The sequence below is a fragment of the Sarcophilus harrisii genome, chromosome 4 (assembly GCF_902635505.1).
Source record: "Sarcophilus harrisii chromosome 4, mSarHar1.11, whole genome shotgun sequence".
In the NCBI taxonomy this organism is placed as follows: Eukaryota; Metazoa; Chordata; class Mammalia; order Dasyuromorphia; family Dasyuridae; genus Sarcophilus; species Sarcophilus harrisii.
This window is the reverse complement of record NC_045429.1, coordinates 66,339,084-66,363,671: the sequence shown is the minus strand read 5'-3', so window position 1 is coordinate 66,363,671 and position 24,588 is coordinate 66,339,084. Positions and strand designations below refer to the sequence as shown.

At 36.8% G+C, this 24,588-nt stretch overlaps 1 long non-coding RNA gene across 1 annotated transcript; it reads left to right on the top strand.

The window, feature by feature from the left end:
• The first annotated feature begins 789 nt into the window (after positions 1-789).
• On the top strand, positions 790-20,224 carry LOC116419070. Its single transcript, XR_004229296.1, has 3 exons — positions 790-1,405; positions 17,332-17,405; positions 19,320-20,224. It is a non-coding gene; the product is annotated as an uncharacterized LOC116419070 (long non-coding RNA).
• The last annotated feature ends 4,364 nt before the right edge of the window (positions 20,225-24,588 follow it).

Genomic DNA, 24,588 nt, shown 5'->3' with positions numbered 1-24,588 from the left:
ACTGTCTGCCCTCTCATTGGAAAAATATATATATGCTCCAAATAACTTAATAATTTGAAACATTTTTATATGTTTATAGATAATATTGATTATTCCATTGAAAACTGTATGTACATATGCTTATTGGGGAATTGCTCTTATTTTCATAAACAATAAACATTATGATATAACTATTCTTAAAACAACTGGGAAAAATCCTACTTTTGATAAAGTTCCTTATATATCTAGAAAGTGAGACCTTTTCTAGAAAAAAAACTTGCTACAAGCCAATTTTTTGTAGCTAATTACTTCCCTGTTATTCTTAGTTTTATTGCATTTGTACAAAATCTTTTAATTTTATCACAATTTCTGTGATAAAAATTATCCATTTCATTTTCTGTGATCTTTCTGCCTTGTTTGGTTGTGAACTTTTCTTCTATTTGTAGCTCTAATTAGTATTTTTTTTCATGTTTCTCTAATTTGTTTATGATGTGACCATTTAGATCTAGGTCACATTCATTTGCAGCTTATTTTGGTATAAGATGTCAGGTGTTTGTCTTAATATAATTTGTTTCTTTAAAACTATAAGTAGGGTTGAAATCTTCCCACCTCATTTAGCCCAAATACATTAATTATGGCAGCTAAGTGTTGCAATGGATAAAATATTGGACCTAGAGTCAAAGAGATTTGAATTCAAATCTAGGTTCAGACACTTCCTAACCATAAGTTTGGGCAAGTCACTTTACCTCTGATAATTGCCTCATCTTCCTAATCTATAAAATGATGAGAAAATTAACAACATCTACCTTCTGGAATTGTGGTGAGGATAAAATGAGATAAAATTTGTAAGAGCACTTTCCAAACCTTGAAAAAAACACAGAACAAATGTTAGCTATCACCATTATCAGAAAACACATCTCAACTTAGCCTTGATTTATTTATTAGAGGAGAAAGTCTTAATCAATAAATCAAAGACTTTTATCTAAATACAAAAAGTACTTGCAAGCCATTAGATGCAGTGATGTTGTATCACTGAGAAGTATGTTCTGAATGAGTGAGGGATTAGCTAACATCTTTTGCATCCTACATAAAATCGTGGATCTCATCCATAATGCAAGAAATTAGAGCATGTAGAGAGGGCAGAATATACCATCTAATAGCCTGTGAAGGACTTGATGAATGGGAAATCAGCCTCAATATAGGTCTCCTTCTTTTCCTTCCCTTCATCTTTAGTAAGGGAAGGAACCTTTGAATTTTGAAAGGTCCAAAGCATTTTGGACTTTCTATTTTCCCAATAGCATCCCAGTAGTATCATAAAAACAACTGGCAGTGACTATGTCAGAGATCTGAGGACAGACTGGGCAAAGATTCACTGTTCTACAAACAACTTAGCAGAAGGACTCCAGCAAAAACACTTCCAAGAATTGTGAGTTACCCTTTTGCTATAATGTGCTTACTAAGTTTGAGCCACTTTCTCCTGGATTTATTTACTGGGTACAAAGTACATCACAATCTTTATTTTTTTTGGGGGGCGGAAGGATGGGGGATAAAAATTAACATACTATTAAAAATCTTAAGTTTGGTTAAATGATATTAATGATAATCATTGCATGCCAGTGGGGGCTCATGAGGGCTTAGGTTTTTATATGCTATAGTTTCTGAGGAAATTATGCTTTGGGGACCTGGATTCATCAGTATGATCACTTGAAGTAGTTACCCTATAGCATATGCTACAGTAGTGGTATCAAATACTCAGCCCAAGGCATTCCCAAGTGTGATTTGAACCAGATTTTAATATGTTGAAGCATTAATTAAAAAAAGAAAAATATAAACATGGTTTTCTAAGTCTATTCACAAAGAAGCCTTATATTTAGTTTAATGACCTTAGCTTTTTTTTTTAATCCCACTCTCTACAACACATCTTGCAAATCCCCATTTCTTTCCACTCATACATCTATTGTCCTAGATTATTTTCCCTCTTGCTAGGGCTATTGTAATAGCCTTCTATTTGGTCTGCTTACCTCCGTTTTCTCTCTACCCTGATCTATCCTTCACATGGCTGTTAAAGTGATTTTCCTAAAGTGTATATCTGACTATGTCATCCCCTTCCTCAATAAAATATAGCATTTTTCTAATTAAATTTAATATCCTTGTTTGAAAACTTTTCAAAACCTGAGGACTCCCTACCTTTCCAATCTTCTTACATTCTTTTCTGCTCCATGAACTCTTCAATCTAGTGATACTGGCCTATTTGTTGTTCCTCATCCACAACATTCCATCTTCCCACTCCAGGAAGTCTTTTCTGATTCTTTTTTTATTTTTAAATATAACATTTTATTGCTTAGATGGTTCAATACAGAACAGCTTTACTTTCCTTCTGAATTTGGAAGTACTGTACAACTAAATAAAAAGAGGAATAAAAAGTACCAAAACAAAACTTGTGATTCTCTGTACATGTGGCATAGATCGGTTTTGTACATAACTTGTAGCAGCAGTTTTAAGTTCCCTTTAGAAAAAATATGAATTCTACACACTTATTTATTATTTATTTATTATTATCTGGTTCCTTTAGCTGCTAGGGCCATCAACTCTAAGGCTGGTTTCCATCCACTATTTGTTTTGACTTAAAAATTATCATTGACTGTAATCTCCTTGAGGTCAGAGACTTTTTCCCCTTTTCTTTGTATCCTTATGGCTTGCCATTTCCTTCTCCAGCTCATTTTACAGGTGAGGAAACTGAGGCAAATGGGGTTAAGTGACATGCTCAGGGTTACCTGAAGCCATATTTGAACTCATGAAAATGAGTCTTCCTGATGTCAAGCCCTGGCTCTCTACCTACTGTACTCACTTGCTAGCTGCCCACTTGGTATGTAGCAAGCACTTAATAAATGTTTATTAATTTTTTGATGTTCTGGACCTCAGTTTCCTCATGTGAAAAATAAGAAGGCTAGCCTAAACATCTTCGAGGAATGATTTAGTTTAAAGTTTGGTAACCTTTGAGTGCTGCTCTCTGTAATGTAGTCACCTAATGAATGAATCCTTCAGTCATCTTCGATAGATCTATTATCCATAATTTTTTCTTAAGTCTTTCTGGGGTAGTGGTGGTGAGAAACAATTTCCATATTTAGCTTCCACTAACTCTTAGGGGTTTGAGTTTTATAAGTTTAATACCTGCTGTGTAAAGTAATATATTTGTGTGCTGCATTTTAAAGTAAAATATGAAAATGGCAAGTGTCCACAAAGTCTAAAGGAACTGAGGTGATGCAGAACATTGAGAGCCCAGGTTGCCTTCAAAGTACAATCCATATGGAAGACAATCTGTTTTCCATCTACCCAGTGTGCCAATGGATCTGACAGCTTATTGCTTTGCTACCTCCTGCAGTCTTCAAAATTCTGTTAGTGAGATAGGTTGCTGCTGTTGTTGCAAACGTTTTGTGGAAATACCCCCACAGGGAAAGACCTAACACAACTACCAAAGATACTGGGAGGATAGCCTTCCTGTGGATGTGAGGGAGAGTGAAAGGGAGGGGAAGAAGGAGAGACGGGGAGATAGCAAGGGAGAGAAATAGAGGGATAGGGAGAGGAGAGGGAGGGACAGAAAGACAGACAAACAGACACATACATGTATGGGACAAGAGATAATCAGGGAGACAGAATCCAAGAGACAGAAATAGGCTTGTGGAATATGGAGGAAAAAGGGGAGAAAAAGGGAAAGAAGAAAGAGAGAGGGAAGGAAGGGGAGAAGGAAGGGAAAGGTGAAGTAGGTTGGAAAAGAAGGATGAGAAAGTGTAGTGGGATGGTGAGATAGGAAGGTAGGGAGAGAAGAAGGAATGGGAGGTACAGATAGGGAAAGAAAGAAAGAGATAGATTAATAGATAAGAGGCAGAAACAGAAAGACAGGGAGGGAGACACAGAGAGACTGAGACAAACACACAGAAAGAGGGAAAGACAGAGACAGAAAGAGAGGGAAGCAGAGAGAGACACACACAGGCAGAGACAGAGAGGCACAGAAGAGAGAGATAAAGAGACACAGAATAAGACAGAGACAGAGAGAGACACACACAGATTTCTCTTTGTGATAATTAAATCTTGTGTTGTGGACTGTTCTCTTGATACTCAAAGTTTCTTTCTCCCCAGCTCCTTGTCTTTTTTTATTCCTTATTTCCTTTTATTCCTGAAATGACCAATTATTCCCAGGGGAGCAAAGTACAGGCTCTCCTTGGGGGTGTCTTTTAAATTAAATAGTAAGACAAACTGACAAGCAGATCAGAATCTCAGATTTGGAAGGAAACTAAGTGTCTAAATCTCATTGGTTGCAAAAATCTTTACTATGAAAGAAAAATCCTTTTCCCTGACAAAGGATTGATTGGTCTGTCAGAATTCTTAGTGATGGGGATTTTAGCATCCCAGAAGCATTCCATTCTATTTTTGAAAATTTCTCATTATTGAGAAAATTTTTCTTACATTTAACTGAACTCATCACTTCCACCCATTTGGTTTTAGTTTTGCCTGTGGGCTAAGCAGAATAAATCTAATCCTTCTTCTGTAGATTTGCCCTTAAATATTTGATGACAATGATCATGTCCCTTCTTTTCTAGATATTCATGCTCCTCTCATTAATCCTTATTTGGCATTATTTCTAGTCCCCTTTATGTTTTGGTGATTTTCCCTAGCTTACCAATATCCCTTCTATAATGTGGCATCCATAAAGGAACATAATATTTTAAATTGATTAGACCATGATACTATGGGAAGATTATCATATTATTTATTCTGGACAAAGTAATTCTACCCTTATTGTGAGAGACGACAGCACTGGGAATCAGGAAACCTGTATTAGTTATTCTCATAGCTAGACATGTGACCTTAGGAAAGACTTTCCTATCTGAGTCTTACTTTTCTCATTTGTAAATATTAGGGGGATTGTATTAATGATTGTTAAGATTCTGTTCCAATATTTGCTTTAAATTTTTAAAAATTACTCATTATATTCTTTAAAGATGTGCCCTCTGGATCCCATTAGCCAAGATTGGGGGTACTGGTTTGCTAGACCAATTCACTTATTGAAACTAAAGGTAGTTGAAGTAATATTAGAGAGCAAAAATAAGGGCCAACACAATATAAAGGAGCTTGAAAATGAGAGGGGCAACAGATTATATCCAACAGAAACATTCTTGGAGAATTTCACATATATTTAGATAATGGAAGCCATATTAAAAATACATGAATTTTATTTTTATTTAAAAAATTAAAAATTATTTTATTTTAAAAAATAGAATAAGAAAAAAAGAAAAACAGAAAAGGAATGCAAAACAAAATGAAAGAAAACAAAAGAGAAATTGTTATGTGCCCAGCAGAACATTAGGGAGGATTCAAAATAGATAGCAAAAAATTACCAGATGAAGGGGAAAAATATATATTAATAGAAGGAATTCCTTGTAAATTGTTCTTTTGTTCTCTGCTGTATACCTTTTTTACTTTGTTCTTTTTTCCCTCCTTTTTTTCCCCCATCACCTCCAAGCAAGCTACAGTTAAGAAAAAATATATTTATGTATACGTATTTTATATCTATGCACATACACATACTTACACATTTTTCCTATCCCTGTTGTTGTTGTTGCTTTAATCCTGCTCCTAACTTGCCTTGGTATTCACCTTCTCCATCCAAGGATCCCTCTCTTGTTTTCTTACCTCACCCTTTGCTTCCCCATCTGCCATCCCTCCCCCCTTATTTCTTTATAGATTTTGGAGGGTGCTCTACCCTTCATGGTATATATGTAGTGTTGCCTATTGAACCTATTACTCATGTGAGTAGGTTTTCAGAGCTATGAGCCTTCCTCCCTCCTCTAATGCCTCTTCATCTTATTTATATAACAACTATTTTTACCTTAACTTTGCCCCAATCTTTCTTTTGAGCTACTATATAGTTGATGTCAATCTTAAACATATGGTGTATATATATGGAAAGAAGGGAAAGAGGGAGGAAGGAAGGGAAGGAGGCAGAAAAGGAGAGAGGAAGGAACGGAAGAAGGAAGGAAGAAAGGAAGGAGGGAAGGAAGGAAGGGAAGGAATTCAATATGGTAAACAATTTGTCCATGTTGAGTTCCTTGAAATTGATCTTTGGTATTGACTCTTATATTTTAAATTTTTTATCGTTTGGGTTTGGTTGATAGAAAGTCCTGAAAAACTTCAAGTTTGTTGAATGTCCCATTTTTTTCTCATTCAATATTATAGATAATTTTGCTGGATATGATATTTTTAGTCACAAGCCTAGTTCTTTTGATTGTTGGTAGATAAGATTCCAGGACCCGTGGTCTTTCATTATGGCTGCTGATAAGTCCTGTACAATTCTCATTTTAGCTCTGGTGTATTTGAATTGGTTTTTTTTTCTTGTTTCTTGCAAAATTTTCTCTCTGATGTGGGGGTTTCTAAATTTGGTGATAATATTCCTATGTGTTTTCCACAAAGGATCTCTTTGAGGTGGTGATCAGTGGATTTTTTCCATTTCTACTTTTCCCTCATATTCTAACACTCCAGGACAATTTTCTTGGAATACTTCTGGCAATGTATCAAGGTACTTTTTTTTGGTCACAACTTTCAGATAGTCCAATTATTCTTAATTTTTTTCTTCTTTTTGTCCAGAACTATTGTATTTCTTATAAATGTTTTGCATTCTATTCTATTTTTTCATTTTTAATAATCTCTTTTATTATTTCTTGGTCTCTTATAGCTTCACTAGCTTCCCCTTGCTAAATTCTAATTTTCAAAGAATTATTTTCAACTTTAAGACTCTATCTCCTTTTCTAGTTGTTAATTTTTTTATAGTCTTGTTTTTCTTGGATGGTTTTTATTTTTATTTTGCTTTAGTTTTTCGTCAATGTCTCTCATTTGATTTTTAAATTCTTTTTTGAGTTCTTCTATAAATTCTCTCTGGGCAGGGAGTCATTTCATGTTACTCTTTGGGGTAGAAACTATCTTTTTACTTCAGTGTCCTCCTCTGAAGAGGAACCCTGGTTTTCCTTGTTCCCATAGTAAGTATCTATGATTGGGTTCTTTCTTATCAGCTCATTTTTTTTTAAAATTAGAGTCATTAATGTAACTACCTCTAATCATGGGGTGACGGGGGATTTGTGCTTCTGCCTTCACTTCAGCTTTTCCCTCTGACTTGGAAACCCAAACAAAGAGCTCCTTCCTCCAACAGTTTCTTGCTCCATTGCCTCTGAAGTCCCTATATGCTTGTTCTTTTTTGCCCAGGCCCATGACTCTGCAGCCCAGCTGGGCCTGGGCTCCCAATCAGCTGAGATTCATTCAGTTTGCCTGAACCCATACCCTGCCTCCATAAACAGTCCAGGAGGTGAAAGTTCCTGTGGTTTCTGCTGAGGCTCTAGCCCACCCCAGCCCATCCCAGTTGGTGTTTCTGTGGAGCCAGCCTGGAGCTTTTTTTGCACTTCACACAGGTCAATCCCTAGTCCGTGACCTTTTGTCAGATCTTCTCAGGTTGTACCAGGAGGACCCTGTTCTGCCCCAAGTCTTGATTTTTCACCAGTCTATGTTCACCCTGTGGTGCAAATTTGTTCCATTATGGAGGAAGTCCAGAGAGCTTGAAATTTTGCCAACCTACTCTGCCCTCTTCTCAGAATTCTCATGAGTTTTCTTTTTAAAGAAATCCAACATTTAGTTTTCTTGTGAAGATTTTTTTTATAAAGAGAATAATAATAGCCAGCATTCATATAACAATTACAAATTTTATTACAACCCTAGGAGTTGTCTTTTTTACAGAAAAAAAAAAACTGAGGTTCAGAGATGTTAAATCACTTGCTCAGAATCACCTAGTCTGAGGAGCAGTGATTTCATCAATTGAGAGGTTCCCTTCAGTACTAGAGATTCCAACCCATCCACTCCTTCTTATCTATCCTTTTGTCCACATTTGCCTAAAAGTTCACTGCAGAGGTTTGTTACAAGTCATGAAGACTTTCCTCCTTTTCTCTACAATAACAGAGAGAGGAGAGGAGCACTTGGACTGTCCACCTGTCAACTTTCATTCTTCCTACCAGGCCAGTCCATCCTCTCTCCCCATCATACATCACCTTGATAAAGTCCTTTACGTCCTTTTAACTTTAAAATCCTCTTTTAATTCCATATTTAAAGTTTGCTCACAATCTCCATGCTCATGTTGTGAGGATAAAACATAATCAGAACCAAAGAATTTTAGAATTTTGCATTAGAAAAGAACCTCGGAGAACTTTGAGATCAAATCTTTCTTTTGATGGAACAATGAAACAGAGATTCATACAGAGTCAATGAGCTGCTCTCTCTTGGCTTTGCTCCTACCCCCTGACCATTCCTTTTCCATCTGCTTTTCTGGGTTACATATCATCACTAACTGAGATAGTGATACAAGCTCTGTCTTGGTTCTTTCCCTTTTTTTCACAACAGCAACTGGCACATAGTAAGTGCTTAATACATTGTGTATTAATGTGTAATACATGAATACAAGTGCTTGGTGACCTAATCAGCTTTCATTGGTTCAATCATCATCTCCACGCAAAAGACTCATATATCCAGCTCTTGACTCTCACTTGAGCCCCATTTCTTCATCAAAAACTCCTATTAAATATTTTTCACTTGGGTATCTCATAGGCATCTTAAACTCAACATGTCCAAAACAACTCATTTGTCTTTTCCCCCAAACCTACTTTTTGTTTTTACCCTACTGGGCACATAGTAGGTGCTTAATAGATGATTATTGATTAATTTATTGATTGTTTGATCTGTTCAAGGTTACCTAGTGACTGAGCCTGGATCAGAATTTTCTTTCAATACGCTTTCATTTTAGATTTGAAAATGCTTTGGAAAGTTACAAATGCCATGTCCCTCTGAATTCATGAAGACTAAAGTTCAATTTTGGTTGTTCCCTGAGATTTCTTAGATTTGGGCTTCAGCTTGAGTTTCTCCAGGAATGTAAAAATTGTGTTTGGATCTACGCCTACTCTAAATGGGAAAGGATCTTCAGCTCCTAAACAAAAACTTGGGCTAACATTGAATATATGATAGGTTTTATTTACTCTGATACCATATCCCAATTTATAAATTCCACCTATATACTCCTCCAGACTTATAGTATTATCTGGGACATGTCCCATCTGTACAATGAGAAATAATTAAAGATTTCTAGAGAGTTAGTCAATCAGTGAACATTTATTAAGAGCTAGATAGTATACTTAATGCTGGGAATACAAAGAAAGGCAAAGGACAGTTCCTGTTCTTGAGGAGTTCATAGTCTAATAAAAGTGACAATATGTTGCATATAAATAGGAAATAATCAACAGAAGGAAGGCCCCAGAATTAAGAGGGATCAAGAAAGTCTTCCTATAGAAACAACATTCCCAGTTTTCCTGACTCACAGCACTAATTTAAGGGCTCCATACTCAACAAGGGAAAACTATTTGGGATTGCTAAGGGGTCAAGAACCTCGTTCCTATCTTGGGTCCCATCTCTCCTGATACTTATAAAGTTCTTTAGAATTATGGTGTTATTTTGGCTGGTTTTCCAGGTGCTGGCAACTGTCGTAACCTCAGATGTCAGAATGATACAGATATTAACCTGGAACAAGTAAGGGATATAAAAGACAGTTCTCTGTAGCTTGTAAAGACAGAATTGTTGAACACTGAAAAAGGAGAGTTCTGATCCTGGTCCTGCTCTTGTTTGTGCCAATCTCTCCTTGTCTCCACTTGGCTCCCAAAGACATCATTCACAATGGTGGCTGGTGGATCACACGATACCCACATGAGGAAATAGGATGTTGCTTTGGTAGGGGCTTTAAAAAATTAGGGTTATTTCAATTCTAGGATTTACATCATCAGCATAAAGCCTTCTATGAAGAGGCTTCCTTTTCCCTCTCTCCCTTGCGTCTCACTCTCTGTGAACCCATTGTGTTATTTTTTGGGGGGCAAGTAAATCAGAGTGGCTTGTCATTACCTTTTCCAGCTCATTTTACAGATGGGGAAACTGAGGCAAACAGGGTTAAATGATTTGCCCAACATTACATAGCTAGTAAGTTCAGATTTGAACTCTATCTACTGTGCTGCCCTGAAAATTACAGTAGGAGGCTTAGAATTTAGATCAGAAAAAAATGAGTATTTTCCTGATTCTGAATATTCTTCTTAGTTATTAGAACCCCTCCCCTACTCCCCTTTATCCATCCTTTCCTCTTTCTCCCTTGTGTCTAACTCTCTGTGACCTCATTGGTGTTATTTTTTGGCAAGGATATCATAGCAGCTTGCCATTACCTTCAGCTCATTTTACAGGCAGGGAAACCGAGGCAAGCAGGGTTAAATGACTTTCCCAGCATTACACAGGTAGTAAATGTCTGAGTTCAGATTTGAACTGTATCTACTGTGCTGCCCTGAAAACAGATCAGAGGAAAGGAAGTATTTTCATGATTCTGAATGTTCTTCTTGGCTGTTGGAACACCCCCCTACACCCATCCTTTTCCCTTTTTCCCTTTTCCCTAGGAACAATAGTCCCAGAGAGGATGTGTACAGAGAGAGAGAGCAGATCTTCTCAGAGACCCCTCTCCCTGGCAACCGAAGGAAGGAAGGTGCCCTATGTGAGGTCGGGAAAAGTGATGTCCTGCATTACCAGTTCCTCATTTGACCCTGGGGCCACTCTTTCTGGCAGAAGCATTTCCTGGTTTTAAAAGTCACTTTACTCCTTTACAACCTATATAATTGCTATTGGAATGCCATGCCCTGGCAGTGCCTTAATTAGGTCAGATTTTATGCCAAAGGCTTTAACTTAATGCTACATTTGCAATTCTAAGGCTCCCTTCTAGCTCTCCCTCCTGGAGGAAAGATCCACATCTTCTGGGGAAGGGGTTTAATCCTGACCCTGAGTTTGGGCTACTGACTGAGTTTCTTTCATTGGGAGCAGATATAACAAATCAAAGAAGAATGCTTCTAGAAAGAAAATCAAATCTTAGTTTTCCTACCAGAAGCAGCTCTCGGATAATTTAACTATCTAAGCTAAATTATACAGTTTTGTTCTCTGTGGGTTTTTTTTTTTAAATCCTTTTTTATTATCTGCCTTTTATCAAGCAACACACGCTACCAAGGACACACCCTTCCTCCATCAACTCACCACACTGATAATGAGAAAGTCAGCCATCTGCCAAGAAAATAAATGTGATACAAAAATTGCAGCACTATATAATCTCCAAAGCACAAGAAAGAACCCAGCTGCCACCTGATACCAAACAGAAAATAACATAATGTTTACCCAGCATTCTAGGTGCCTCAACAGGGGAGGGGAAGAGGTCAGTTATGAGAATCAACTCAATAGGCTCTGTCAAAACAGGGACATTGTAAAAATCAATTCTGGCAAGCTCAACAGTTGCAATTCCCTGATACAAATACAGCTTAGGAGACACCTGAGAAACTCAGGTCATCAATCTGTCATGTTAAAGAGAAGGGTTGGGGGGAAACAAGTCATTGGAATTGGACTTCATGGAGGGCTTTATGGCAGGAAGCTGTGATAAGAGATGCTAGTCTGGGCTCTCTGTATGGTGAACTGGTGAAAGTGATAATGCTCCTGAATTGTGGGGGGGGGCGGTGGGGGGGAGGGGAGGAATAAGAGAGGGAGACCTCAAATACTGCAAATGGCTGGGCAGACGCTCAGGGAACTAGTGAGAGAAAATGAGGTTCACAGATATATAAACAATTGCTAAACCTCTCCCTTCAATCCTAAGGTAAATTTGAGAAGATGCTCCTTTCTCCCTTCCACTCCCTTCCTTCATCTTTTTGTGAGTGTTTTTCCTTTTATTTTTTTGATGTAGGTCCTTGAAGTTCATTTCAATCAAGTTTCACCTGTATAAGTCTTAAGGAAAGAAGAGAAGGACATTTTCTGTGGGTGTGATGGGGCATCCCAGATCCCTTGTTTTGTTAGGAATGGCTTTGACTCCAGTTACCATCACGTGAAAGGACAGACAGTTCAAGAGAAGAGGTCCATGTAAATCTTAGCTTTCTCTCTTTCAAAAATATTTCCAGCTTTTCAGATCCTCTGTTACATAAAATCTGATCCAGGTGTCTTCTGATTTTGCTCCAATTTTGTTCCATTATTTTTCTAGTTATGACATGTCAGAAGAAGGACGAGGTAAACTGCCTTGTGAAAATGGTCATGGTTTTTTCATCAAAAAAAGAACAGGTTGGACAAGATGATCTCAAAGGTCTCTCCTAGGTCTGATATTCTATAGTCCTATGATTCTAAAGTGATGAATTTGGTTGATTGAGGAAAAGCCATAATTTCCCAGGGAAAGAAACAACTGCAACAAAGTAGGGGAATTTGTTTTGGAATTTGCGAGCAGCATCTAGAAGATTTGAGAATTTATCCTACAGAAAATGATGCCTTCTGGCTGTGCTGGGCAATATTATTTGCTCAATCAGTCTGATCCTGGCAGAATTTAAGATGTGTTTTGTAAAAGGTAAATAAAGGTTACTCTCTCCTGGTGTTGTTATCTGCCAGAGGACACAATGAGAATCAACGAATCAATTAACAATTATTTATTAAGTGTCTATGGATCTAGTACTGTGGTAGGCACCAGGACTACAAGAGCCAGCTAAATGGCGCAGTGGATGGATGCTGGATCAAGCTTCAGAAAGTTCTGAGTTCAAATCCTGTCTCAGATACTAACTAGATGATCCTTGGCAGGTATTTCACTGGACCATGCTTCAGTTCACTCATCTATAAAATATAGATAACAATAGCACCTATTTCAAAGTCGATGTAAAGATCAAAAGTAATATTTGGAAAGTGTTTTACAAACCTTAAAGTACTATTTAAGTCTATATAAAGCTCTCCCTCTCTCTCTAGCTCCTTCCCTCTCTCTCCTTTCCCTCCCTTTCTCCTTCCTTTCCTCTTCCTTTCCTTTTTCCTCTTCCTCTCCCTCTCCCTCTCTTTGTCTCTGTCTCCTTCTTCTCTCTCCCCCTCTCTCCTCTCTGTCTTTCTCTCTCTGTCTCTCCTTCTTCTCTCTTCCACTCACTCTTCTCCCCTCTCTGTTTCTGTTAGTTTGTCTCATAATATACTATTGTTAGGGGCAGCTAGGTATCAGAGTTACAAAGCTGAGAAGACTGATCGTCCCGAATTCAAATTTGCTCTCAGACACTTTCTAGCTATGTGACCCTGGGCAAGACATTTAACTCTATTTTCCTTAGTTTCCTCACTTGTAAAATAAATTGGAGAAGGAAATGGCCAACCATTTCAATATCTTGCCAAGAAAATCTCAAATAGGGACATGAAAAATCAAACAGAACTGAACAACCACAACCACTATTATTATATGTACAAAGAATAAAATAATATCTATTCTTAACTTACATTTTAATGGAAGAGACAAGTCTCCTAAATCTAAAAATGTATGCAGCATAAATATAAAGTGAATATATACACACATATATGGTGTAGTTAAATATAAGATAGTTTGGGAGAAAAGGAACTAATATCTGAGAGGTTTAGGAAAGGCTTTATATGGAAGATGGTATTGGAGGTGAGACTTGAAGGAAAAGAGGGAATCTATGTAGTGGAAATGAAGAAGGAACATATTAGAGGTATGGCCAGAGACTATTGGGATGGCCAGAGATGGGAGATAGGGGAGCAAAGAAGCCAGTGTGAGTGGATCTCCCAATGAAAGGAGGAGTAGACTAACATGTATGTTTCTAGTGCAGATAGAAAGTAGTAGAGCAGGGATGGCAAGAAAATGGCAAGATGACCTGAATAAAAGGACCTTAGTCTGAGGCAATAGTTTATCAAAGGCTGACAAATGCCAGAAATTGGCTATCTTGATTATCTTGCAACTGATAGCTAAAGACCAGAAGAAATCTGGGAAATAACACAAATAAAATAAATCTCTCTGGATACTTTTATGATGTAGAGAAAATCAGGAGAGGCCCACATTCACTCAGAGGAAAAGGTGGAACTAGAAGCCCTATCTCAAATTTTTTTTTGCGGTATTTCTTACTTGGGCTAATAATGCATAGTTTTCATTACTTCTGAATGAATTTTATTGTCTTTTATATGGTAGTGTGAATGATCTCCTAAGTGGGATCTGTGGTACTACCTAAGGGGAAAGTGATCAAGACAGATTGCATTGCACCTTCCAACACAACTCTTTATTTCCCAACATTTTCCTAGTCCACTCCTTCCCTTTGTTATGTTAGGCCCTCCCAACATAATACTTTTATCCTTATTGCCCAATCCTTTCCTACTCCACTCCTTCCTTCTGATGGATAAATTTCTAAATGTCTCTCTCTTCCCTCTGCTCCCATTTTTTAACTTGATGTCATTTTCTTGGCATAGGCTTGGAGTCAGGAAGATTTATCATGTGACCCAAGGCAAGTTACTTAATCCTATTTGCTTCAGTTTCCCCAATTGCAAAATGAGATGGAGAAAAAAAAATCATAAACCTCTCCAGTATCTCTACCAAGAAAACCTCAAATTGAATCACGAAAAGTTCAGTCTGAACAACAAAATACAGTTGAGAGCATTACTATCTTTTTAGACATCTATGCTCTCATAACATGTTATCCTTGACTCCTAACTTTCCCTCACACCACATCCAATTGGGTTTCCTAAATCATCTTGGTTTTACCTCCTGATTGCTCATCTCTATCCTTTTTTCTCTATTAACATACTCATCACTCTACATGAGGCTTTCATTACTTTTTATTTGCCATTAGGGGTATATGGGGTATACTATCACCTCTAGTCTGAAGGCTTGCAGAGCCCTTTTCAGGATTGTTTGTCCACTTATGGTGTCTACCTGCCTGCCAATTTTTACCCATTTCTCCAAGAAGCTTTAATATGAATAGTGACAGCACCCTGGTAAAGCCTTCTTGGCTGGTAGGCTAAACCAGGTTGAGGGTAACCAATAGGCTTTAATATCTATTAGTAAGTCAGGCAGTGTCTAACCCAAGCCTGTGAAACCTTCCTCTGGTGCAATGTGCGGCTGAGAACAATTTGTTCCAATGACATGAAGGCAGCTGAAGTAGGCTGTATGGAAAAATTAGGGCTTGATCAGAGACACCAAGATCATCCTCTTCATCTCAGGCCATCTCCAGTATCCTGACTCTTGTTTTTCCATTGGGCTTCTATGACTTTGGAAAAGAGAATGAGGCTGACAGTTTTGTACAGCTTTGTCTCATTTAAATCCAATTCACACACAAGTCAAGATATCACCTCATGATCATTGGTGCAAATCCCTCGAACAACCAATAACCTTATAATTGGTCTCCTTGCTTCCAGCTTCTCCCTATTCCATTCTGTTCTCATAACTATCAAAATATTTCTAAAGTGTGACTCTGACCATGTCTGTTCTTTACTCAAAAAGCTCCAATGTTTCCCTATTGACTTTAGGATCAAATACTATTTCATTTTTATTTCTATTTGAATGTCTGTTTTTGTGTTTTATAATACAGATAATCATCAGTTTAGCAAAACATACAAATAATTTTAAAAGAAATAAATATACAGATTGGAGGTATGTCATCAATAGTATTTTACTGATAGAGATATATTATCAAAAAAGTTTGGAAACAACTAGTCTAGTGAATAGGATTATGATACTGCTTTTTGCTTACAGGGAAAAATAAAAGAGGGATCTATATTTATTCTTCCTTTGAACATCTTGAACTGATAATGTCTTCCATTCCTTAAATAGGTCAAAACTCTTCCCCAAATCCCTATATTGATATTTGTAACACGAATAAGAATTTAGCTCAGGAAGAGGGGAAATGATTGTGGGATTGGAATTGGAAGATAGTTTTCTGGACAGTGGAAGCTTTGAAGCTTTTTGGATCAGGATGTTGAGAAAGAGAATTGAAAAGAGTTTTGGATAGAGAGAATGGTAGAAGAAGAATTGATAATGTTTTCTAGGAGACTCATTCCAGGTCTTATACAATTTGGAAACTTTTTATTTCCCTGGCTCATAGTTTGAAAGAAAACAATAGAAAGTGACTGAATTATGGAAAACTAGAGAAAATTTGGGAACGATGGAGAATCTATTTCACACACCTTTTCTCCTTTCTGTTTTATTGTCACATGCAGTGGATGACATGGTTCATTACTAAATATTTCTTTGCAATTTTAAATTTTGCTTACTAGTTCTTCTTTTAAATAATACTTTACTAGATAAAGATAAGATTATTTTCATTGCATCCTGAGCTTGTGTTTTGATAGGAAAGCATGATAGGGAAGAAATCCTCATGATAATTGATTATCCCAAATTCAATTGGCTGGGAGACCACTTTCCCAGTTTGACAATAGGCAGATTGCCTTGGGATTTGGAACATTTTATAAATTTTATGCAATCTATATTTTAGAGATTTGTAGCTTTGCTACATGAAAGTCTTTCAGGAGATAATTTTGTTATCTCTAAACAGATAAGTCACCTTTCAGGGAATTTGGAATTTGGGGGGGTTATCTCAACTTGAAGCCTCAGTAGATGAGACCCTAGTGAATTGAGACAGCCATTGTCAATTCAACATATTTACTAAAGGAATGCTTATGAAAAAAAGTGCCCCTTATCTATACTCCCCAGTAATAATCTCTTCTGGGTATCACCTGACACAGGAGCCTTCCAAAGTTCTGGGGTTCAGGAACCCTTAGGCTAGAGTATATCTTGTTAAAACCCTAATCCAAACCTGTTCTATTGTGTAGTACTCAAGAGGTTATCTCCTCTCAGACTTTCCTTCCCAGAAGTCTCAATGCAAGTTTAAAGAAAGTTATTCTTTAGAGTCTGATGTCTCCATGGCAATGATCACTGGGCAGTGGCTTGGGAGCTAAAGCCATTCCTGACTTAATCTGGCCTCCATTACACATGTGAAGAAAATATTTTCTCCTTTCTCAGTGTATCCCTGGTACGTGATGTAGCTGACAGTATCAGAGTAAAGTCAAGTTTACACTGACTTCTGTTCAACATTAATCAAATGTTCTTTTGGTGGGTAGACACCAAAGAATGTGTATGGGGGGCTCAGGGAAGATTAGCATTTGAAGGCTGGTAAGCCCTTCAGGGCTGCTGATTTGGTGGCTACCTGACACTCAGCCCTCATCTGTAATTCCAAGAAGCTACTGTAGCAAGTGCAATAGATACTCCTGGGTAAACTTTCTCAGCAGATGAGCTAAACCAGGTCAAGAATAACCAATAAGTTGCAAAACCATTGTTAGGGGGATGTCTACCCCAAGCATGGGAAGACTTTTCCTGGTGGGCAGATGAGAATAATTTGTTTCAAGAACAAAAACATCAAGATTAGATGCAGCATCCTGAACCATCACCCAGTTATTCTGATTTTTATTTTGTCCCAGGACTTTGATGACTCAGGAAGAGAGAGGGAAGCTGATGACTCTGCAAGTCTGTCTCCCTTAAATCCAATTCACATGTAAGTCAAGGCGTCACCCCATGAATTATTGGTCCTCTTCAAAAGCAAAGGACAAACAACAAAACTGCCTGAGCAATATCTCTCTGTGTATGTTTGTACATGTGTGTATAATTTTATTGAGGAATTGAAACAAATATCCCCGTTTGTCTGCAGAAATTTTCCTGCCTGAAAAATAAGCAGGTAGCAGGTTCCATGAACATAAAAAGCGTGCTTGCATGGTGATTTGGAAAGCATTAAAAGCTCAACTATTCACACAAAAAAGAGGCTAGTTGCAAGCTCCTGAGGTAGCATTATACAGGGTGTAGTGATACAATCCTTTGTTTGGATCAAAAACTGCATGATGAACAGAAGAAATATGGGGTATCCTAGTGCAATTTTTAGCTACAGTTTATGGGATACCTCCCCCACACAAATATTGAGGTAATTTCATGTATGTATATGTATGTAAGATATATATATATATATATATATATATATATATAAAATGTAAGGAGGTAAATTCTGCACACATATAAAAGCAAAGCATCCTAATAGAGCATGAAAAATATTAGGTGTTCCCAAAGTTTTAATGCACACTTGAGTTATAATTTATGGGACTCTATATATACATATATACATATGTGTGTGTATGCATACATACATATGAAAGTAAGTTCAGTGTACATATTTATATACATATATCAGGTAAGTAGATAAATTCAACACATACATACATATAAGGTAATATGGCAAGTTTAATTTATATGTACATATAATTAAGGAGGCAAATTCCCTGTTTTGACTCCTTATATTTATGTATGTGTGTACATACATACATATATATATATATATAAACACATATGCAGAATTTGCCTCTTTATCTTATATTATATATGTATAGTAGCAAACAAATTTAGTATTTAAATATATTGAATTTGTCTCCTTATCTCACAAGCTGGTTATCAAGTTGGCACAAATGCCAGGGCAGTCTAATTGTTACTGTGACTTTAGTAGTCTTGCTTCGTGACAGCAAGGTGATAATTTTTGTTCAACAACTGGTGGCTATATTAAAAAACACCAACCAGGTGGTTTTTATCAGTGTGTTTCTGGGGTGCCCAAACAGGCCTCCTCAAAGGCTGGAATAAGCAATGTTTCCACTGTCCAAACTCAGATTATAATCTATGTATTCTTAATCTATTTCCCTCTTATAATTCCTTGACCTTGCAGAACTCCTCATGACAAAAACAGTGATCTAAGGGTATGGAAGTAAAATACGGCACATAGACACAAATATTTCCTATCATTTAGATGTTATTCAGTCATGTCTAACTTTTTGTTGCACTCTTTTGGGGTTTTCTTGGCAAAGATACTGGAGTAGTTTGCCATTTTCTTTTCCAGTTCTTTTTACAGATGAGGAAACTGAGACAAACAAGGTTAATGACTTGCCTAGAGTCATATAGCTGATGTCAAAAGTCAAATTTGAACTCAGGAAGATGGATCTTTTTGATATTAGGCCTGAAACTATCCACTGACACACACATATGCACATATACCACATACTAGCATATATATGTATATTCATACACATAACTCACAAATAGAATATATATGTATACATGCAAATATGTATTGTGTTATGTGCCTATGTACACATAAATATTTGTACATTGGTATGCATAGGTAAATGTACATATTTATATAGATGTACAGAGAGACAGAAATAGAAAGAGAGAGACAGAGATTATCTCCAATTTTAGAGCTTCTATGACTGACAAATGTCAACTGAACTCTCTGCCATAAGACTTAGGTGACTGACCAATATAAATGTGATTTATTAAAATGCAATGAAGTAGAATTACAAAGAAACTGCTAAGTGCTTCTCTCTTTTGAATATTTCACCTCATTATTTTTCCAAATCTCTTCCTTCATTTTCAGGTCATAGGTGGGAAAAATGGAAGATTTTGTGTTTGGAAACCCATGTGATGAATTCTACCATAAAGTGTCATGAAGAAATTGTCATTGGTAGAACTTGCCATCAAACTGATTCTAGCAGGTGCTGGGAAAGTCCTGTTCTGCTCCTGCCTCTGTTTACTAACCTACTGTTTCCTTCCCTCCCTCCCAATATCTTAGTCCCATTTCTGCCCCAGTGACTCAATCTTTGTAGTGCAGATTCCCATGGTGTTTGTCCTAGCTTCTTCATGCATTCCAGCTTTTGCTGTGATAGTTCAGTTTACCTCAGGAAGCTATTGGGGGAGTCACCTGCTTCTCTAGCAGTTTACCTTTTTTCCCCTTCCAATCCACCTGGAATTGAATGGAATTATGAGTAGTCTATCTCACCAAAAACTGGGAGAAAATAAACGAACAAAGAAAGCAGACCTGATTGTGTTCCTGCATCCAAAATTTCACTTTGTTCCATGATCCCTTTGTGACATCATCGTTATCCTTAGTGCATCTGTGGACAATCTTGCTTTCAGTGGTCAGTTTTTGCTGTGATGGTCCTTTGTGTCCCTTCAGCTCTCACAGAGCTGAGATACATTGAAGAAATCCTGTGTACAAATTATTATAACACAATAGAACAAGATAAATTCATAAAAGAAGTATAGACAAAGTACAATGCTAGTTCAGAGAACATGAAAGGTAACTTCTAGCTCAGCATATCGAAGGAGAGGGACAAGAGGAAGAAACAGTAAGTTGTTGGCAGCATTTGACTTGAGTTAAATGTTAAAAATTAAAAACATTAACAACAAGAATAACTGGATTTATTGAGTTCAAGTTTGCAAAGGCTTTACAGAATTACTTTGTATTTATTTTGCATTTTTAAAACTGGTATTTTTCCATTACATTGAATTCTCAATCCCTATATTTTTGCCCACCTGCATTTTTGATTTCCTTCACAAGCTAATTGTACAATATTTCAGAGTCTGATTCTATTTGTACAGCAAAATAACGGTTTGGTCATGAATATTTATTGTGTATGTAATTTATATTTTAATATAGTTAACATCTACTGGTCATCTTGCCATCTGGGAGAAGGGGTAGGAGGTAAGAGGGGAAAAATTGGAATAAGAAGTTTGGCAATTGTCAATGCTATAAAGTTACCCATACATATAACCTGTAAATAAAAGGCTATTAAATATATATATATATATTTCCTAAAAAAAAGACTGGTGTTTTTAATATTCATAAACAAATATATTTATGTCTGTATATATATGTGTGTATCTCTCATTACATATATATACATATATATGTATGTGTATATATGTATATATATCCATATATGCACACATACATACTTGTTTGTGTATGCATTTTGTTTCACCTCAAGAAATAAAAACATCTTAAGGGCAAAAGCTGCTTTTTCCTTGTTTTTGTATCCTCAAAGTTTTGCTAATGTTAGCTACCTGATAACTGTTGAGTTGAATTTTTTCATTCCTTTCTACAACAAGCTTCTAAGATAAATATTTCTATTTTCATTGTACATGTAGAGATACTATGACCTAAAAAACTTAAAAGTTGCATGTTTGAGTCCAGTTTTCCCAACTCCTTGCACTTTTGGGGAAGGGCCATTGAAGGTATAAGTTTCCTGCTTCAAGTGAGCAAAGATGTGGAAGCAGGAATCCTGATCTTCATAAATCCTTTCTCCTCAACAAGGCTCTAACTCTTCCACATTAGGGAGAGATTCTTGTCCTTCCCTTAAATCTCATAAGATGCTTGCCAAAGGACAAAAAAAAGAAAACATCTAGTGTTCAATAATATTTGTTGATTGATCAACATTCCTTATTAATTAGAAGTTTTACCATGCTCAGAGGACAGTGGACTTCAATGATTTATTTATGATATCCCTGATATCTGGGATTCCGGAGACCTGGCTTCCAGCCTTGACTGATTACAAGACCAAGCATTAAAACTGAATCTCTCCTTGCTGCCATTTTCCCATCACTAAGATGAAATAATAATGCTGACCTACCTTACAGAGGTGTCATTGTATTAACTGTCTAATGATTTTAATGCACTTTGAGAATATAAATGCAAAATATAATTATTATGGTTAATACAATTCTTAGATTTTCTTGGCAAAGAGAAGAGGATGAAAGATAATTTAAAGAAATAGTGAATAGTGGTTTCTGGCTTGTTCTTAATTTACTATTCTGACTTTGATCTAAATAACACAAGAATTAGGGATGTAATCTCACAGCCCTGTACTCAATTATTTCTACTTTAGGGCAATTAGGTCTCCCCAGTCTTTTTCTTCACCAAGCATAAAACAAAGTGGGGGGAATCAAGAATTCCTTTTAAAAGTAATATTATCTTTGTGAGTAATATCTAGTGTCAGAGCCCTAAAGAAAACTGTATAGTTGCTTGTAAAAGATACAAAGATGAGTTGAGATGGCCTTGCTTTCTGTCCTTGACAACTGCCTCTGGACAGTCAGAGGTGTTAGGATTAGGAGAAAAAAATGAGGGTTCTCAAACCTCACTATTAGGATTTGTTGTGTGCAAAATTTTAAATAGGAATTCAGTGAGTTATATAAGGGGACACAATGTGGAGTCTCAAAGATCTAGGTTCTAGTCTTCTTGCCTCTGAGTTATCCTGACTATATGAGCAGCAGAAAATTTTTTGGAATCACCTGTTCAAATATAGGGAAGATTTGAAGTTCCTGAACAGTCCATGGCTTTCCTATTCCATCAAATATCTTATTTAAGCCTTTTATTCTCTCTCCTTTCTCTAGTAATAACTTTTCCAATCTCAGGAGAAAGGCAGGCTTTGGGGCTTGGTATTTAGGCAGGTGTTTTCCAAAGTGATCACAAGTGAAATGTTTGAGTTGGCTCTTCCTCGTGGTATACTGGGAAGACATGAGTGGAAACACCTGGATGATAGGAATTTCAATTCATGTCAGGGACTCCTGCGTTGATTTTGCCAACCTGTTCCTCACAAAACAGAAGGTGTAGCACTGAGGGAGACAAGTGATGGGAATCTGTGGTTAGTAAATTTGTAAAATACCCAGAAATCACTGTCTCAATTGTAAATTTTCCCCTGACTTCCACATAGATGTAAGGGTCTTTTTGGAACAAAATTTGAATCCCATTCAACCTGAATCTTTTTTCCCCTTCTGCAATAGTTTGTCAAGTTTCATTAAGGTCAGGAAGGAAGATTTTCCCTGTTTCCCATTTTCTTCTTTCTCACTTACCTGCCTACCTAGAACTCTAGTGCAAAGTTTCAGGATCTTCACTGGGAAGAGTACTAGTGCTGGAATCCAAAGAAATAAGTTCAAATTCTGACTCTGATTACTTGTTTTACATTGACCAAATCCCTTTACCTTTATAGGTTTCCTTTTCCTCATGATCTCTAAGAACGCTTCAAGTTATAAAACTTATAAGAACTTTTTAATTTATCTTTAGCATATTTCCCCATCTCAAACCAGGATAATTTCTAAGAAAAGATAAATTTTCAAGGTATTTCCTGCTTGGATAATAAGGCAACTGAAAGGAGTTGGGAGGTATGGAAAGTGAAAAGGGTGATACTTTGGTTCTGACACTTGGGAAATCCACCAGAGCATCCCTACCCCAACCTCTGTTTCTCTACCTCTGGCACCAGTAAGTAATTATGTCAGTTTCTCAGTCAGATTTACTACCTGAGGCAAGGAAATAAATGAATTAAGCGTCTTCTTTGGACCTTAATTTGTTCAAATCAGATAAAATCTTTCTCAAAATTTCCAGCTTTAGACTTCATATGCTAGAAATTCTTCTTTCCCTTGTGTTTGTTATAGTGCTGAAAACCGAGAGAAATATGTAACATACTCTCTGCCCCACAGAGTTTCCAAAATAGTGGGAGATATAAATCAGTCAATAAGAATGTTTTAAGAATTTACTGTGTGTCAGGCACTGTTCTAAGCTCTGGAAATACAATTACAAGCAAAAAGTAAGTACTTGTTCTCAAGAAGCTTACTTTCTAATGGCGGGGAACATAAAAAAGGAAATTGAAAGAGGGAAGAGGAAGGCATGATGGAGCTAAGAGGTACACAATGAGGGATTTGGCACTAAATTATATTTGAATTCTCTTTTAGCCCTGAATTTTTTCATATATCATGTACATGTTGCTGCTTGGCTTTTTGAGTTAAGATCAAGTGTAATTTAGCATGTACACTAGTAATTGTAGTGTAGAGTAGCAAGATAAGGACCACTAAAGAGGAATGACTGAAGTGATCTTAGGAGTTCTGAAGAGGGTAGGTTGTTTCCAACTCTGGTAGTCAGGAAAGACATTTGGAACAAGTGACATTCTAGTTTAGTCTGGAAAGATAGATGATGACCCTCAAATATATGTTCCTAATCCCTGTTCTTGAACTTTTTAGACCCAGGTCATCAACTACTCTCTAGATCTCTCTATCTGCATGTGCTATCAACTTCTTCAATTCAGTGTATCCCACCTGAAATTCATTTTAATTCAACAAATATTAGATCACAGAATCAAAGAATTCCATAGTTAAAGCCAAACCCTAAAGGAATCCCAACTATATCATCTCTGACAAGGGTCAGTAAGCTTTTGTTTGAAGGGATAACTTATTATCTTCTTATCTCACTTTCAGAGAGTGCTAATTGTTAAAAGCTTTCCCTAGCATCAGGTCAGTTTGCCTCTTTGCCACATTTACTCATTGCTCTTAGTTCTCTTGGGGCAAATGGAGCAAGTCTAATTATTCTGACACATGACAGCACTTCAAATACTTGGAGACAGTATTACTATTAACTAAAGATTTTTCTTTTCTAGATTAAATACCCCAGTTCCTTAAAATGATGCTTAAATCTCTCTAAATCATTCAGCCATCTATTCTAGATATCTTGTCATCTGTCCTTCTGCTTCCCATTTCTCCCTACCTGGAACAACACCATCTAGATTAGATTTCCAGACACCATGTTCCTATTTCTAGGGGGAGTTGATGTATTCAGTTTTGGAACTCAACCCTGAGACTGAAGTTGTCTTGACTGATGAATGAGTGCACACTGTTCTAGTTCACGCTTTTTAGGTAGGACCAGACCATGTTTCTTATCTTATATTGTCATTCATCCCAAACATCTTGTCACCAAATGTATAACCATTCCCCTGGCTCTCCCTCTATTTCCACTTTTTGCTCCAGAAAGTCAACTATTATTTAAAAGGACAGAGAGATCAACTGTCTTGTGGCTTCACTACCATTCCTGTCATTCCTCA